The sequence below is a fragment of the Amia ocellicauda genome, unplaced genomic scaffold, assembly GCF_036373705.1.
Source record: "Amia ocellicauda isolate fAmiCal2 unplaced genomic scaffold, fAmiCal2.hap1 HAP1_SCAFFOLD_116, whole genome shotgun sequence".
Classification (NCBI taxonomy): Eukaryota; Metazoa; Chordata; class Actinopteri; order Amiiformes; family Amiidae; genus Amia; species Amia ocellicauda.
This window is the reverse complement of record NW_027102681.1, coordinates 190,001-205,416: the sequence shown is the minus strand read 5'-3', so window position 1 is coordinate 205,416 and position 15,416 is coordinate 190,001. Positions and strand designations below refer to the sequence as shown.

The 15,416-nt window shown below is 43.4% G+C and overlaps 13 non-coding genes across 13 annotated transcripts; all 13 read left to right on the top strand.

The window, feature by feature from the left end:
- The first annotated feature begins 268 nt into the window (after positions 1-268).
- On the top strand, positions 269-387 carry LOC136721574 (5S ribosomal RNA). The gene has a single exon (XR_010806096.1). It is a non-coding gene; the product is annotated as a 5S ribosomal RNA (ribosomal RNA).
- A 1,058-nt stretch (positions 388-1,445) lies between these two features.
- LOC136721573 (5S ribosomal RNA) lies at positions 1,446-1,564 on the top strand. The gene has a single exon (XR_010806095.1). It is a non-coding gene; the product is annotated as a 5S ribosomal RNA (ribosomal RNA).
- A 1,066-nt stretch (positions 1,565-2,630) lies between these two features.
- Positions 2,631-2,749, top strand: LOC136721403 (5S ribosomal RNA). The gene has a single exon (XR_010805957.1). It is a non-coding gene; the product is annotated as a 5S ribosomal RNA (ribosomal RNA).
- Positions 2,750-3,799: 1,050 nt separating this feature from the next.
- On the top strand, positions 3,800-3,918 carry LOC136721441 (5S ribosomal RNA). The gene has a single exon (XR_010805991.1). It is a non-coding gene; the product is annotated as a 5S ribosomal RNA (ribosomal RNA).
- A 1,066-nt stretch (positions 3,919-4,984) lies between these two features.
- Positions 4,985-5,103, top strand: LOC136721572 (5S ribosomal RNA). The gene has a single exon (XR_010806094.1). It is a non-coding gene; the product is annotated as a 5S ribosomal RNA (ribosomal RNA).
- A 1,054-nt stretch (positions 5,104-6,157) lies between these two features.
- On the top strand, positions 6,158-6,276 carry LOC136721565 (5S ribosomal RNA). Its single transcript, XR_010806088.1, has one exon. It is a non-coding gene; the product is annotated as a 5S ribosomal RNA (ribosomal RNA).
- Positions 6,277-7,342: 1,066 nt separating this feature from the next.
- LOC136721486 (5S ribosomal RNA) lies at positions 7,343-7,461 on the top strand. The gene has a single exon (XR_010806032.1). It is a non-coding gene; the product is annotated as a 5S ribosomal RNA (ribosomal RNA).
- Positions 7,462-8,511: 1,050 nt separating this feature from the next.
- On the top strand, positions 8,512-8,630 carry LOC136721440 (5S ribosomal RNA). Its single transcript, XR_010805990.1, has one exon. It is a non-coding gene; the product is annotated as a 5S ribosomal RNA (ribosomal RNA).
- A 1,066-nt stretch (positions 8,631-9,696) lies between these two features.
- On the top strand, positions 9,697-9,815 carry LOC136721428 (5S ribosomal RNA). Its single transcript, XR_010805979.1, has one exon. It is a non-coding gene; the product is annotated as a 5S ribosomal RNA (ribosomal RNA).
- Positions 9,816-10,881: 1,066 nt separating this feature from the next.
- Positions 10,882-11,000, top strand: LOC136721475 (5S ribosomal RNA). Its single transcript, XR_010806022.1, has one exon. It is a non-coding gene; the product is annotated as a 5S ribosomal RNA (ribosomal RNA).
- A 1,055-nt stretch (positions 11,001-12,055) lies between these two features.
- LOC136721553 (5S ribosomal RNA) lies at positions 12,056-12,174 on the top strand. Its single transcript, XR_010806077.1, has one exon. It is a non-coding gene; the product is annotated as a 5S ribosomal RNA (ribosomal RNA).
- A 1,058-nt stretch (positions 12,175-13,232) lies between these two features.
- LOC136721571 (5S ribosomal RNA) lies at positions 13,233-13,351 on the top strand. The gene has a single exon (XR_010806093.1). It is a non-coding gene; the product is annotated as a 5S ribosomal RNA (ribosomal RNA).
- A 1,066-nt stretch (positions 13,352-14,417) lies between these two features.
- Positions 14,418-14,536, top strand: LOC136721570 (5S ribosomal RNA). The gene has a single exon (XR_010806092.1). It is a non-coding gene; the product is annotated as a 5S ribosomal RNA (ribosomal RNA).
- Positions 14,537-15,416: the final 880 nt, after the last annotated feature.

The window sequence follows — 15,416 nt, the reverse complement described above, 5'->3', positions numbered from 1 at the left end:
TTGACTGGCGTGTCAGGCACTCAATTACAGCTGTTTTATCAAGAGAATGTGTTCGTTTTGTAATATATAGTTCCGGTCTGGTGTGGCACCCCAGCTAACGCACAACGTTGCCACAATGTTGCCACAACGTGGCGTGTTATCAGGGACTGTCTGCGGCGCGCTGGTGTGTCCCGGGCTTTAGAGTAGAGAGACAGTTCAACTGTAAGTATGAACGGCAGAAACGGATATTGCCTTCCCTTTAAGTAGAGCGTCAGGGACAGCCTCCCTGGCTTACGGCCATACTAGCCTGAATACGCCCGATCTCGTCCGATCTCGGAAGCTAAGCAGGCTCGGGCCTGGTCAGTACTTGGATGGGAGACCGCCTGGGAATACCAGGTGCTGTAAGCTTTTGCATCTTTTACACACCAGAGGGCGACAAATCACGAGTTTTAACTTTGGATACACGCAATTTCATCATTATTTCAGATTTGACTTCCCCAAATACACAGGCATACAATAGATCTTGTTCTCCAACGTAAACGGTCCCTAGTAACTAGGGTACATTCATAAATAAATTGAGCATCATGGCTAGAAGTGACTAAATGTTGCCTAATCTTTCTCATCGAGAAATGACACAATTACAGCAACACAAAAAGGAACTCCACCGGACAAAGTTCAGTGCTCACAAGGAGCCTCATTCAACACACACGGTTCCATTCCCATTCATGCAAAGCACGAAAGTGTAAAACTTGGGAACATACTTGAGAGCAAAGATCACATTCAATCTCATTCAAGGCACGGATGTGAATGCAACGGGATGAAATTACTGAAATGATGCCTGCCCTCGAACTGTGATGATGGACTACCCGACTCGCCAATAATATTGGGTTCTGGTGTATTGAAATACAGGAGCTGCTGGATTTGTGTGTTTTCTTACCCCCTCACCATAGTTTGTCAAATGTTTAAACAACTGAACTTATATTCAAGGTTTGTTTCTCTTCATATGTTTTACTGGTTTACATTTGTCTCAGCAACCTCAGCAAAAATGATTCTTCTACTTTCAAAACAAAATGACAACAGGATGAATGCACACACTTGAAAATACAATACATGCAATGTTATGCATCATAGTGATGCAACCTCCTTTCAGTTTCATACTGCATGTCAATTGAAATCCTTACTGAAATGCACACCTTCTCAAGATTGCGCTTGACTGGCGTGTCAGGCACTCAATTACAGCTGTTTTATCAAGACAATGTGTTCGTTTTGTAATATATAGTTCCGGTCTGGTGTGGCACCCCAGCTAACGCACAACGTTGCCACAACGTTTCGTGTTAGCAGGGACTGTCTGCGGCGCGCTGGTGTGTCCCGGACTTTAGAGTAGAGAGACAGTTCAACTGCAAGTATGAGCGGCAGAAACGGATATTGCCTTCCCTTTAAGTAGAGCGTCAGGGACAGCCTCCCTGGCTTACGGCCATACTAGCCTGAATACGCCCGATCTCGTCCGATCTCGGAAGCTAAGCAGGCTCGGGCCTGGTCAGTACTTGGATGGGAGACCGCCTGGGAATACCAGGTGCTGTAAGCTTTTGCATCTTTTACACACCAGAGGGCGACAAATCACGAGTTTTAACTTTGGATACTCGCAATTTCATCATTATTTCAGATTTGACTTCCCCAAATACACAGGCATACAATAGATCTTGTTCTCCAACGTAAACGGTCCCTAGTAACTAGGGTACATTCGTAAATAAATTGAGCATCATGGCTAGAAGTGACTAAATGTTGCCTAATCTTTCTCATCGAGAAATTACACAATTACAGCAACACAAAAAGGAACTCCACCGGACAAAGTTCAGTGCTCACAAGGAGCCTCATTCAACACACACGGTTCCATTCCCATTCATGCAAAGCACGAAAGTGTAAAACTTGGGAACATACTTGAGAGCAAAGATCTCATTCAATCTCATTCAAGGCACGGATGTGAATGCAACGGGATGAAATTACTGAAATGATGCCTGCCCTCGAACTGTGATGATGGACTACCCGACTCGCCAATAATATTGGCTTCTGGTGTATTGAAATACAGGAGCTGCTGGATTTGTGTCATTTCTTACCCCCTCACCATAGTTTGTCAAATGTTTAAACAACTGAACTTATATTCAAGGTTTGTTTCTCTTCATATGTTTTACTGGTTTACATTTGTCTCAGCAACCTGTTGAATGATTCTTCTGCTTTCAAAACAAAATGACAACAGGATGAATGCACACACTTGAAAATACAATACATGCAATGTTATGCATCATAGTGATGCAACCTCCTTTCAGTTTCATACTGCATGTCAATTGAAATCCTTACTGAAATGCACACCTTCTCAAGATTGCGCTTGACTGGCGTGTCAGGCACTCAATTACAGCTGTTTTATCAAGACAATGTGTTCGTTTTGTAAAATATAGTTCCGGTCTGGTGTGGCACCCCAGCTAACGCACAACGTTGCCACAATGTTGCCACAACGTGGCGTGTTAGCAGGGACTGTCTGCGGCGCGCTGGTGTGTCCCGGGCTTTAGAGTAGAGAGACAGTTCAACTGTAAGTATGAACGGCAGAAACGGATATTGCCTTCCCTTTAAGTAGAGCGTCAGGGACAGCCTCCCTGGCTTACGGCCATACTAGCCTGAATACGCCCGATCTCGTCCGATCTCGGAAGCCAAGCAGGCTCGGGCCTGGTCAGTACTTGGATGGGAGACCGCCTGGGAATACCAGGTGCTGTAAGCTTTTGCATCTTTTACACACCAGAGGGCGACAAATCACGAGTTTTAACTTTGGATACACGCAATTTCATCATTATTTCAGATTTGACTTCCCCAAATACACAGGCATACAATAGATCTTGTTCTCCAACGTAAACGGTCCCTAGTAACTAGGGTACATTCGTAAATAAATTGAGCATCATGGCTAGAAGTGACTAAATGTTGCCTAATCTTTCTCATCGAGAAATGACACAATTACAGCAACACAAAAAGGAACTCCACCGGACAAAGTTCAGTGCTCACAAGGAGCCTCATTCAACACACACGGTTCCATTCCCATTCATGCAAAGCACGAAAGTGTAAAACTTGGGAACATACTTGAGAGCAAAGATCACATTCAATCTCATTCAAGGCACGAATGTGAATGCAACGGGATGAAATTACTGAAATGATGCCTGCCCTCGAACTGTGATGATGGACTACCCGACTCGCCAATAATATTGGGTTCTGGTGTATTGAAATACAGGAGCTGCTGGATTTGTGTGTTTTCTTACCCCCTCACCATAGTTTGTCAAATGTTTAAACAACTGAACTTATATTCAAGGTTTGTTTCTCTTCATATGTTTTACTGGTTTACATTTGTCTCAGCAACCTGTTGAATGATTCTTCTGCTTTCAAAACAAAATGACAACAGGATGAATGCACACACTTGAAAATACAATACATGCAATGTTATGCATCATAGTGATGCAACCTCCTTTCAGTTTCATACTGCATGTCAATTGAAATCCTTACTGAAATGCACACCTTCTCAAGATTGCGCTTGAATGGCGTGTCAGGCACTCAATTACAGCTGTTTTATCAAGACAATGTGTTCGTTTTGTAATACATAGGTCTGGTGTGGCACCCCAGCTAACGCACAACGTTGCCACAACGTTTCGTGTTAGCAGGGACTGTCTGCGGCGTGCTGGTGTGTCCCGGACTTTAGAGTAGAGAGACAGTTCAACTGTAAGTATGAGCGGCAGAAACGGATATTGCCTTCCCTTTAAGTAGAGCGTCAGGGACAGCCTCCCTGGCTTACGGCCATACTAGCCTGAATACGCCCGATCTCGTCCGATCTCGGAAACTAAGCAGGCTCGGGCCTGGTCAGTACTTGGATGGGAGACCGCCTGGGAATACCAGGTGCTGTAAGCTTTTGCATCTTTTACACACCAGAGGGCGACAAATCACGAGTTTTAACTTTGGATACACGCAATTTCATCATTATTTCAGATTTGACTTCCCCAAATACACAGGCATACAATAGATCTTGTTCTCCAATGTAAACGGTCCCTAGTAACTAGGGTACATTCGTAAATAAATTGAGCATCATGGCTAGAAGTGACTAAATGTTGCCTAATCTTTCTCATCGAGAAATGACACAATTACAGCAACACAAAAAGGAACTCCACCGGACAAAGTTCAGTGCTCACAAGGAGCCTCATTCAACACACACGGTTCCATTCCCATTCATGCAAAGCACGAAAGTGTAAAACTTGGGAACATACTTGAGAGCAAAGATCACATTCAATCTCATTCAAGGCACGGATGTGAATGCAACGGGATGAAATTACTGAAATGATGCCTGCCCTCGAACTGTGATGATGGACTACCCGACTCGCCAATAATATTGGGTTCTGGTGTATTGAAATACAGGAGCTGCTGGATTTGTGTGTTTTCTTACCCCCTCACCATAGTTTGTCAAATGTTTAAACAACTGAACTTATATTCAAGGTTTGTTTCTCTTCATATGTTTTACTGGTTTACATTTGTCTCAGCAACCTGTTGAATGATTCTTCTGCTTTCAAAACAAAATGACAACAGGATGAATGCACACACTTGTAAAAACAATACATGCAATGTTATGCATCATAGTGATGCAACCTCCTTTCAGTTTCATACTGCATGTCAATTGAAATCCTTACTGAAATGCACACCTTCTCAAGATTGCGCTTGACTGGCGTGTCAGGCACTCAATTACAGCTGTTTTATCAAGACAATGTGTTCGTTTTGTAATATATAGTTCCGGTCTGGTGTGGCACCCCAGCTAACGCACAACGTTGCCACAATGTTGCCACAACGTGGCGTGTTAGCAGGGACTGTCTGCGGCGCGCTGGTGTGTCCCGGGCTTTAGAGTAGAGAGACAGTTCAACTGTAAGTATGAACGGCAGAAACGGATATTGCCTTCCCTTTAAGTAGAGCGTCAGGGACAGCATTCATAGCTTACGGCCATACTAGCCTGAATACGCCCGATCTCGTCCGATCTCGGAAGCTAAGCAGGCTCGGGCCTGGTCAGTACTTGGATGGGAGACCGCCTGGGAATACCAGGTGCTGTAAGCTTTTGCATCTTTTACACACCAGAGGGCGACATATCACGAGTTTTAACTTTGGATACACGCAATTTCATCATTATTTCAGATTTGACTTCCCCAAATACACAGGCATACAATAGATCTTGTTCTCCAATGTAAACGGTCCCTAGTAACTAGGGTACATTCATAAATAAATTGAGCATCATGGCTAGAAGTGACTAAATGTTGCCTAATCTTTCTCATCGAGAAATGACAGAATTACAGCAACACAAAAAGGAACTCCACCGGACAAAGTTCAGTGCTCACAAGGAGCCTCATTCAACACACACGGTTCCATTCCCATTCATGCAAAGCACGAAAGTGTAAAACTTGGGAACATACTTGAGAGCAAAGATCACATTCAATCTCATTCAGGCACGGATGTGAATGCAACAAGATGAAATTACTGAAATGATGCCTGCCCTCGAACTGTGATGATGGACTACCCGACTCGCCAATAATATTGGGTTCTGGTGTATTGAAATACAGGAGCTGCTGGATTTGTGTGTTTTCTTACCCCCTCACCATAGTTTGTCAAATGTTTAAACAACTGAACTTATATTCAAGGTTTGTTTCTCTTCATATGTTTTACTGGTTTACATTTGTCTCAGCAACCTGTTGAATGATTCTTCTGCTTTCAAAACAAAATGACAACAGGATGAATGCACACACTTGAAAATACAATACATGCAATGTTATGCATCATAGTGATGCAACCTCCTTTCAGTTTCATACTGCATGTCAATTTAAATCCTTACTGAAATGCACACCTTCTCAAGATTGCGCTTGACTGGCGTGTCAGGCACTCAATTACAGCTGTTTTATCAAGACAATGTGTTCGTTTTGTAATATATAGTTCCGGTCTGGTGTGGCACCCCAGCTAACGCACAACGTTGCCACAACGTTTCGTGTTAGCAGGGACTGTCTGCGGCGCGCTGGTGTGTCCCGGACTTTAGAGTAGAGAGACAGTTCAATTGCAAGTATGAGCGGCAGAAACGGATATTGCCTTCCCTTTAAGTAGAGCGTCAGGGACAGCCTCTCTGGCTTACGGCCATACTAGCCTGAATACGCCCGATCTCATCCGATCTCGGAAGCTAAGCAGGCTCGGGCCTGGTCAGTACTTGGATGGGAGACCGCCTGGGAATACCAGGTGCTGTAAGCTTTTGCATCTTTTACACACCAGAGGGCGACAAATCACGAGTTTTAACTTTGGATACACGCAATTTCATCATTATTTCAGATTTGACTTCCCCAAATACACAGGCATACAATAGATCTTGTTCTCCAACGTAAACGGTCCCTAGTAACTAGGGTACATTCGTAAATAAATTGAGCATCATGGCTAGAAGTGACTAAATGTTGCCTAATCTTTCTCATCGAGAAATTACACAATTACAGCAACACAAAAAGGAACTCCACCGGACAAAGTTCAGTGCTCACAAGGAGCCTCATTCAACACACACGGTTCCATTCCCATTCATGCAAAGCACGAAAGTGTAAAACTTGGGAACATACTTGAGAGCAAAGATCACATTCAATCTCATTCAAGGCACGGATGTGAATGCAACGGGATGAAATTACTGAAATGATGCCTGCCCTCGAACTGTGATGATGGACTACCCGACTCGCCAATAATATTGGCTTCTGGTGTATTGAAATACAGGAGCTGCTGGATTTGTGTCATTTCTTACCCCCTCACCATAGTTTGTCAAATGTTTAAACAACTGAACTTATATTCAAGGTTTGTTTCTCTTCATATGTTTTACTGGTTTACATTTGTCTCAGCAACCTGTTGAATGATTCTTCTGCTTTCAAAACAAAATGACAACAGGATGAATGCACACACTTGAAAATACAATACATGCAATGTTATGCATCATAGTGATGCAACCTCCTTTCAGTTTCATACTGCATGTCAATTGAAATCCTTACTGAAATGCACACCTTCTCAAGATTGCGCTTGACTGGCGTGTCAGGCACTCAATTACAGCTGTTTTATCAAGACAATGTGTTCGTTTTGTAAAATATAGTTCCGGTCTGGTGTGGCACCCCAGCTAACGCACAACGTTGCCACAATGTTGCCACAACGTGGCGTGTTAGCAGGGACTGTCTGCGGCGCGCTGGTGTGTCCCGGGCTTTAGAGTAGAGAGACAGTTCAACTGTAAGTATGAACGGCAGAAACGGATATTGCCTTCCCTTTAAGTAGAGCGTCAGGGACAGCCTCCCTGGCTTACGGCCATACTAGCCTGAATACGCCCGATCTCGTCCGATCTCGGAAGCCAAGCAGGCTCGGGCCTGGTCAGTACTTGGATGGGAGACCGCCTGGGAATACCAGGTCCTGTAAGCTTTTGCATCTTTTACACACCAGAGGGCGACAAATCACGAGTTTTAACTTTGGATACACGCAATTTCATCATTATTTCAGATTTGACTTCCCCAAATACACAGGCATACAATAGATCTTGTTCTCCAACGTAAACGGTCCCTAGTAACTAGGGTACATTCGTAAATAAATTGAGCATCATGGCTAGAAGTGACTAAATGTTGCCTAATCTTTCTCATCGAGAAATGACACAATTACAGCAACACAAAAAGGAACTCCACCGGACAAAGTTCAGTGCTCACAAGGAGCCTCATTCAACACACACGGTTCCATTCCCATTCATGCAAAGCACGAAAGTGTAAAACTTGGGAACATACTTGAGAGCAAAGATCACATTCAATCTCATTCAAGGCACGGATGTGAATGCAACGGGATGAAATTACTGAAATGATGCCTGCCCTCGAACTGTGATGATGGACTACCTGACTCGCCAATAATATTGGGTTCTGGTGTATTGAAATACAGGAGCTGCTGGATTTGTGTGTTTTCTTACCCCCTCACCATAGTTTGTCAAATGTTTAAACAACTGAACTTATATTCAAGGTTTGTTTCTCTTCATATGTTTTACTGGTTTACATTTGTCTCAGCAACCTGTTGAATGATTCTTCTGCTTTCAAAACAAAATGACAACAGGATGAATGCACACACTTGAAAATACAATACATGCAATGTTATGCATCATAGTGATGCAACCTCCTTTCAGTTTCATACTGCATGTCAATTGAAATCCTTACTGAAATGCACACCTTCTCAAGATTGCGCTTGAATGGCGTGTCAGGCACTCAATTACAGCTGTTTTATCAAGACAATGTGTTCGTTTTGTAATACATAGGTCTGGTGTGGCACCCCAGCTAACGCACAACGTTGCCACAACGTTTCGTGTTAGCAGGGACTGTCTGCGGCGTGCTGGTGTGTCCCGGACTTTAGAGTAGAGAGACAGTTCAACTGTAAGTATGAGCGGCAGAAACGGATATTGCCTTCCCTTTAAGTAGAGCGTCAGGGACAGCCTCCCTGGCTTACGGCCATACTAGCCTGAATACGCCCGATCTCGTCCGATCTCGGAAACTAAGCAGGCTCGGGCCTGGTCAGTACTTGGATGGGAGACCGCCTGGGAATACCAGGTGCTGTAAGCTTTTGCATCTTTTACACACCAGAGGGCGACAAATCACGAGTTTTAACTTTGGATACACGCAATTTCATCATTATTTCAGATTTGACTTCCCCAAATACACAGGCATACAATAGATCTTGTTCTCCAATGTAAACGGTCCCTAGTAACTAGGGTACATTCGTAAATAAATTGAGCATCATGGCTAGAAGTGACTAAATGTTGCCTAATCTTTCTCATCGAGAAATGACACAATTACAGCAACACAAAAAGGAACTCCACCGGACAAAGTTCAGTGCTCACAAGGAGCCTCATTCAACACACACGGTTCCATTCCCATTCATGCAAAGCACGAAAGTGTAAAACTTGGGAACATACTTGAGAGCAAAGATCACATTCAATCTCATTCAAGGCACGGATGTGAATGCAACGGGATGAAATTACTGAAATGATGCCTGCCCTCGAACTGTGATGATGGACTACCCGACTCGCCAATAATATTGGGTTCTGGTGTATTGAAATACAGGAGCTGCTGGATTTGTGTGTTTTCTTACCCCCTCACCATAGTTTGTCAAATGTTTAAACAACTGAACTTATATTCAAGGTTTGTTTCTCTTCATATGTTTTACTGGTTTACATTTGTCTCAGCAACCTGTTGAATGATTCTTCTGCTTTCAAAACAAAATGACAACAGGATGAATGCACACACTTGTAAAAACAATACATGCAATGTTATGCATCATAGTGATGCAACCTCCTTTCAGTTTCATACTGCATGTCAATTGAAATCCTTACTGAAATGCACACCTTCTCAAGATTGCGCTTGACTGGCGTGTCAGGCACTCAATTACAGCTGTTTTATCAAGACAATGTGTTCGTTTTGTAATATATAGTTCCGGTCTGGTGTGGCACCCCAGCTAACGCACAACGTTGCCACAATGTTGCCACAACGTGGCGTGTTAGCAGGGACTGTCTGCGGCGCGCTGGTGTGTCCCGGGCTTTAGAGTAGAGAGACAGTTCAACTGTAAGTATGAACGGCAGAAACGGATATTGCCTTCCCTTTAAGTAGAGCGTCAGGGACAGCATTCCTAGCTCACGGCCATACTAGCCTGAATACGCCCGATCTCGTCCGATCTCGGAAGCTAAGCAGGCTCGGGCCTGGTCAGTACTTGGATGGGAGACCGCCTGGGAATACCAGGTGCTGTAAGCTTTTGCATCTTTTACACACCAGAGGGCGACATATCACGAGTTTTAACTTTGGATACACGCAATTTCATCATTATTTCAGATTTGACTTCCCCAAATACACAGGCATACAATAGATCTTGTTCTCCAATGTAAACGGTCCCTAGTAACTAGGGTACATTCATAAATAAATTGAGCATCATGGCTAGAAGTGACTAAATGTTGCCTAATCTTTCTCATCGAGAAATGACAGAATTACAGCAACACAAAAAGGAACTCCACCGGACAAAGTTCAGTGCTCACAAGGAGCCTCATTCAACACACACGGTTCCATTCCCATTCATGCAAAGCACGAAAGTGTAAAACTTGGGAACATACTTGAGAGCAAAGATCACATTCAATCTCATTCAAGGCACGGATGTGAATGCAACAAGATGAAATTACTGAAATGATGCCTGCCCTCGAACTGTGATGATGGACTACCCGACTCGCCAATAATATTGGGTTCTGGTGTATTGAAATACAGGAGCTGCTGGATTTGTGTGTTTTCTTACCCCCTCACCATAGTTTGTCAAATGTTTAAACAACTGAACTTATATTCAAGGTTTGTTTCTCTTCATATGTTTTACTGGTTTACATTTGTCTCAGCAACCTGTTGAATGATTCTTCTGCTTTCAAAACAAAATGACAACAGGATGAATGCACACACTTGAAAATACAATACATGCAATGTTATGCATCATAGTGATGCAACCTCCTTTCAGTTTCATACTGCATGTCAATTTAAATCCTTACTGAAATGCACACCTTCTCAAGATTGCGCTTGACTGGCGTGTCAGGCACTCAATTACAGCTGTTTTATCAAGACAATGTGTTCGTTTTGTAATATATAGTTCCGGTCTGGTGTGGCACCCCAGCTAACGCACAACGTTGCCACAATGTTGCCACAACGTGGCGTGTTAGCAGGGACTGTCTGCGGCGCGCTGGTGTGTCCCGGGCTTTAGAGTAGAGAGACAGTTCAACTGTAAGTATGAACGGCAGAAACGGATATTGCCTTCCCTTTAAGTAGAGCGTCAGGGACAGCCTCCCTGGCTTACGGCCATACTAGCCTGAATACGCCCGATCTCGTCCGATCTCGGAAGCTAAGCAGGCTTGGGCCTGGTCAGTACTTGGATGGGAGACTGCCTGGAAATACCAGGTGCTGTAAGCTTTTGCATCTTTTACACACCAGAGGGCGACAAATCACGAGTTTTAACTTTGGATACACGCAATTTCATCATTATTTCAGATTTGACTTCCCCAAATACACAGGCATACAATAGATCTTGTTCTCCAACGTAAACGGTCCCTAGTAACTAGGGTACATTCGTAAATAAATTGAGCATCATGGCTAGAAGTGACTAAATGTTGCCTAATCTTTCTCATCGAGAAATGACACAATTACAGCAACACAAAAAGGAACTCCACCGGACAAAGTTCAGTGCTCACAAGGAGCTTCATTCAACACATACGGTTCCATTCCCATTCATGCAAAGCACGAAAGTGTAAAACTTGGGAACATACTTGAGAGCAAAGATCACATTCAATCTCATTCAAGGCACGGATGTGAATGCAACGGGATGAAATTACTGAAATTATGCCTGCCCTCGAACTGTGATGATGGACTACCCGACTCGCCAATAATATTGGGTTCTGGTGTATTGAAGTACAGGAGCTGCTGGATTTGTGTGTTTTCTTACCCCCTCACCATAGTTTGTCAAATGTTTAAACAACTGAACTTATATTCAAGGTTTGTTTCTCTTCATATGTTTTACTGGTTTACATTTGTCTCAGCAACCTGTTGAATGATTCTTCTGCTTTCAAAACAAAATGACAACAGGATGAATGCACACACTTGAAAATACAATACATGCAATGTTATGCATCATAGTGATGCAACCTCCTTTCAGTTTCATACTGCATGTCAATTGAAATCCTTACTGAAATGCACACCTTCTCAAGATTGCGCTTGACTGGCGTGTCAGGCACTCAATTACAGCTGTTTTATCAAGACAATGTGTTCGTTTTGTAATATATAGTTCCGGTCTGGTGTGGCACCCCAGCTAACGCACAACGTTGCCACAACGTTTCGTGTTAGCAGGGACTGTCTGCGGCGCGCTGGTGTGTCCCGGACTTTAGAGTAGAGAGACAGTTCAATTGCAAGTATGAGCGGCAGAAACGGATATTGCCTTCCCTTTAAGTAGAGCGTCAGGGACAGCCTCTCTGGCTTACGGCCATACTAGCCTGAATACGCCCGATCTCATCCGATCTCGGAAGCTAAGCAGGCTCGGGCCTGGTCAGTACTTGGATGGGAGACCGCCTGGGAATACCAGGTGCTGTAAGCTTTTGCATCTTTTACACACCAGAGGGCGACAAATCACGAGTTTTAACTTTGGATACACGCAATTTCATCATTATTTCAGATTTGACTTCCCCAAATACACAGGCATACAATAGATCTTGTTCTCCAACGTAAACGGTCCCTAGTAACTAGGGTACATTCATAAATAAATTGAGCATCATGGCTAGAAGTGACTAAATGTTGCCTAATCTTTCTCATCGAGAAATGACACAATTACAGCAACACAAGAAGGAACTCCACCGGACAAAGTTCAGTGCTCACAAGGAGCCTCATTCAACACACACGGTTCCATTCCCATTCATGCAAAGCACGAAAGTGTAAAACTTGGGAACATACTTGAGAGCAAAGATCACATTCAATCTCATTCAAGGCACGGATGTGAATGCAACGGGATGAAATTACTGAAATGATGCCTGCCCTCGAACTGTGATGATGGACTACCCGACTCGCCAATAATATTGGGTTCTGGTGTATTGAAATACAGGAGCTGCTGGATTTGTGTGTTTTCTTACCCCCTCACCATAGTTTGTCAAATGTTTAAACAACTGAACTTATATTCAAGGTTTGTTTCTCTTCATATGTTTTACTGGTTTACATTTGTCTCAGCAACCTCAGCAAAAATGATTCTTCTACTTTCAAAACAAAATGACAACAGGATGAATGCACACACTTGAAAATACAATACATGCAATGTTATGCATCATAGTGATGCAACCTCCTTTCAGTTTCATACTGCATGTCAATTGAAATCCTTACTGAAATGCACACCTTCTCAAGATTGCGCTTGACTGGCGTGTCAGGCACTCAATTACAGCTGTTTTATCAAGACAATGTGTTCGTTTTGTAATATATAGTTCCGGTCTGGTGTGGCACCCCAGCTAACGCACAACGTTGCCACAACGTTTCGTGTTAGCAGGGACTGTCTGCGGCGCGCTGGTGTGTCCCGGACTTTAGAGTAGAGAGACAGTTCAACTGCAAGTATGAGCGGCAGAAACGGATATTGCCTTCCCTTTAAGTAGAGCGTCAGGGACAGCCTCCCTGGCTTACGGCCATACTAGCCTGAATACGCCCGATCTCGTCCGATCTCGGAAGCTAAGCAGGCTCGGGCCTGGTCAGTACTTGGATGGGAGACCGCCTGGGAATACCAGGTGCTGTAAGCTTTTGCATCTTTTACACACCAGAGGGCGACAAATCACGAGTTTTAACTTTGGATACACGCAATTTCATCATTATTTCAGATTTGACTTCCCCAAATACACAGGCATACAATAGATCTTGTTCTCCAACGTAAACGGTCCCTAGTAACTAGGGTACATTCGTAAATAAATTGAGCATCATGGCTAGAAGTGACTAAATGTTGCCTAATCTTTCTCATCGAGAAATTACACAATTACAGCAACACAAAAAGGAACTCCACCGGACAAAGTTCAGTGCTCACAAGGAGCCTCATTCAACACACACGGTTCCATTCCCATTCATGCAAAGCACGAAAGTGTAAAACTTGGGAACATACTTGAGAGCAAAGATCACATTCAATCTCATTCAAGGCACGGATGTGAATGCAACGGGATGAAATTACTGAAATGATGCCTGCCCTCGAACTGTGATGATGGACTACCCGACTCGCCAATAATATTGGGTTCTGGTGTATTGAAATACAGGAGCTGCTGGATTTGTGTGTTTTCTTACCCCCTCACCATAGTTTGTCAAATGTTTAAACAACTGAACTTATATTCAAGGTTTGTTTCTCTTCATATGTTTTACTGGTTTACATTTGTCTCAGCAACCTGTTGAATGATTCTTCTGCTTTCAAAACAAAATGACAACAGGATGAATGCACACACTTGAAAATACAATACATGCAATGTTATGCATCATAGTGATGCAACCTCCTTTCAGTTTCATACTGCATGTCAATTGAAATCCTTACTGAAATGCACACCTTCTCAAGATTGCGCTTGACTGGCGTGTCAGGCACTCAATTACAGCTGTTTTATCAAGACAATGTGTTCGTTTTGTAATATATAGTTCCGGTCTGGTGTGGCACCCCAGCTAACGCACAACGTTGCCACAATGTTGCCACAACGTGGCGTGTTAGCAGGGACTATCTGCGGCGCGCTGCTGTGTCCCGGGCTTTAGAGTAGAGAGACAGTTCAACTGTAAGTATGAACGGCAGAAACGGATATTGCCTTCCCTTTAAGTAGAGCGTCAGGGACAGCCTTTCTGGCTTACGGCCATACTAGCCTGAATACGCCCGATCTCGTCCGATCTCGGAAGCTAAGCAGGCTCGGGCCTGGTCAGTACTTGGATGGGAGACCGCCTGGGAATACCAGGTGCTGTAAGCTTTTGCATCTTTTACACACCAGAGGGCGACAAATCACGAGTTTTAACTTTGGATACACGCAATTTCATCATTATTTCAGATTTGACTTCCCCAAATACACAGGCATACAATAGATCTTGTTCTCCAACGTAAACGGTCCCTAGTAACTAGGGTACATTCATAAATAAATTGAGCATCATGGCTAGAAGTGACTAAATGTTGCCTAATCTTTCTCATCGAGAAATGACACAATTACAGCAACACAAAAAGGAACTCCACCGGACAAAGTTCAGTGCTCACAAGGAGCCTCATTCAACACACACGGTTCCATTCCCATTCATGCAAAGCACGAAAGTGTAAAACTTGGGAACATACTTGAGAGCAAAGATCACATTCAATCTCATTCAAGGCACGGATGTGAATGCAACGGGATGAAATTACTGAAATGATGCCTGCCCTCGAACTGTGATGATGGACTACCCGACTCGCCAATAATATTGGGTTCTGGTGTATTGAAATACAGGAGCTGCTGGATTTGTGTGTTTTCTTACCCCCTCACCATAGTTTGTCAAATGTTTAAACAACTGAACTTATATTCAAGGTTTGTTTCTCTTCATATGTTTTACTGGTTTACATTTGTCTCAGCAACCTCAGCAAAAATTATTCTTCTACTTTCAAAACAAAATGACAACAGGATGAATGCACACACTTGAAAATACAATACATGCAATGTTATGCATCATAGTGATGCAACCTCCTTTCAGTTTCATACTGCATGTCAATTGAAATCCTTACTGAAATGCACACCTTCTCAAGATTGCGCTTGACTGGCGTGTCAGGCACTCAATTACAGCTGTTTTATCAAGACAATGTGTTCGTTTTGTAATATATAGTTCCGGTCT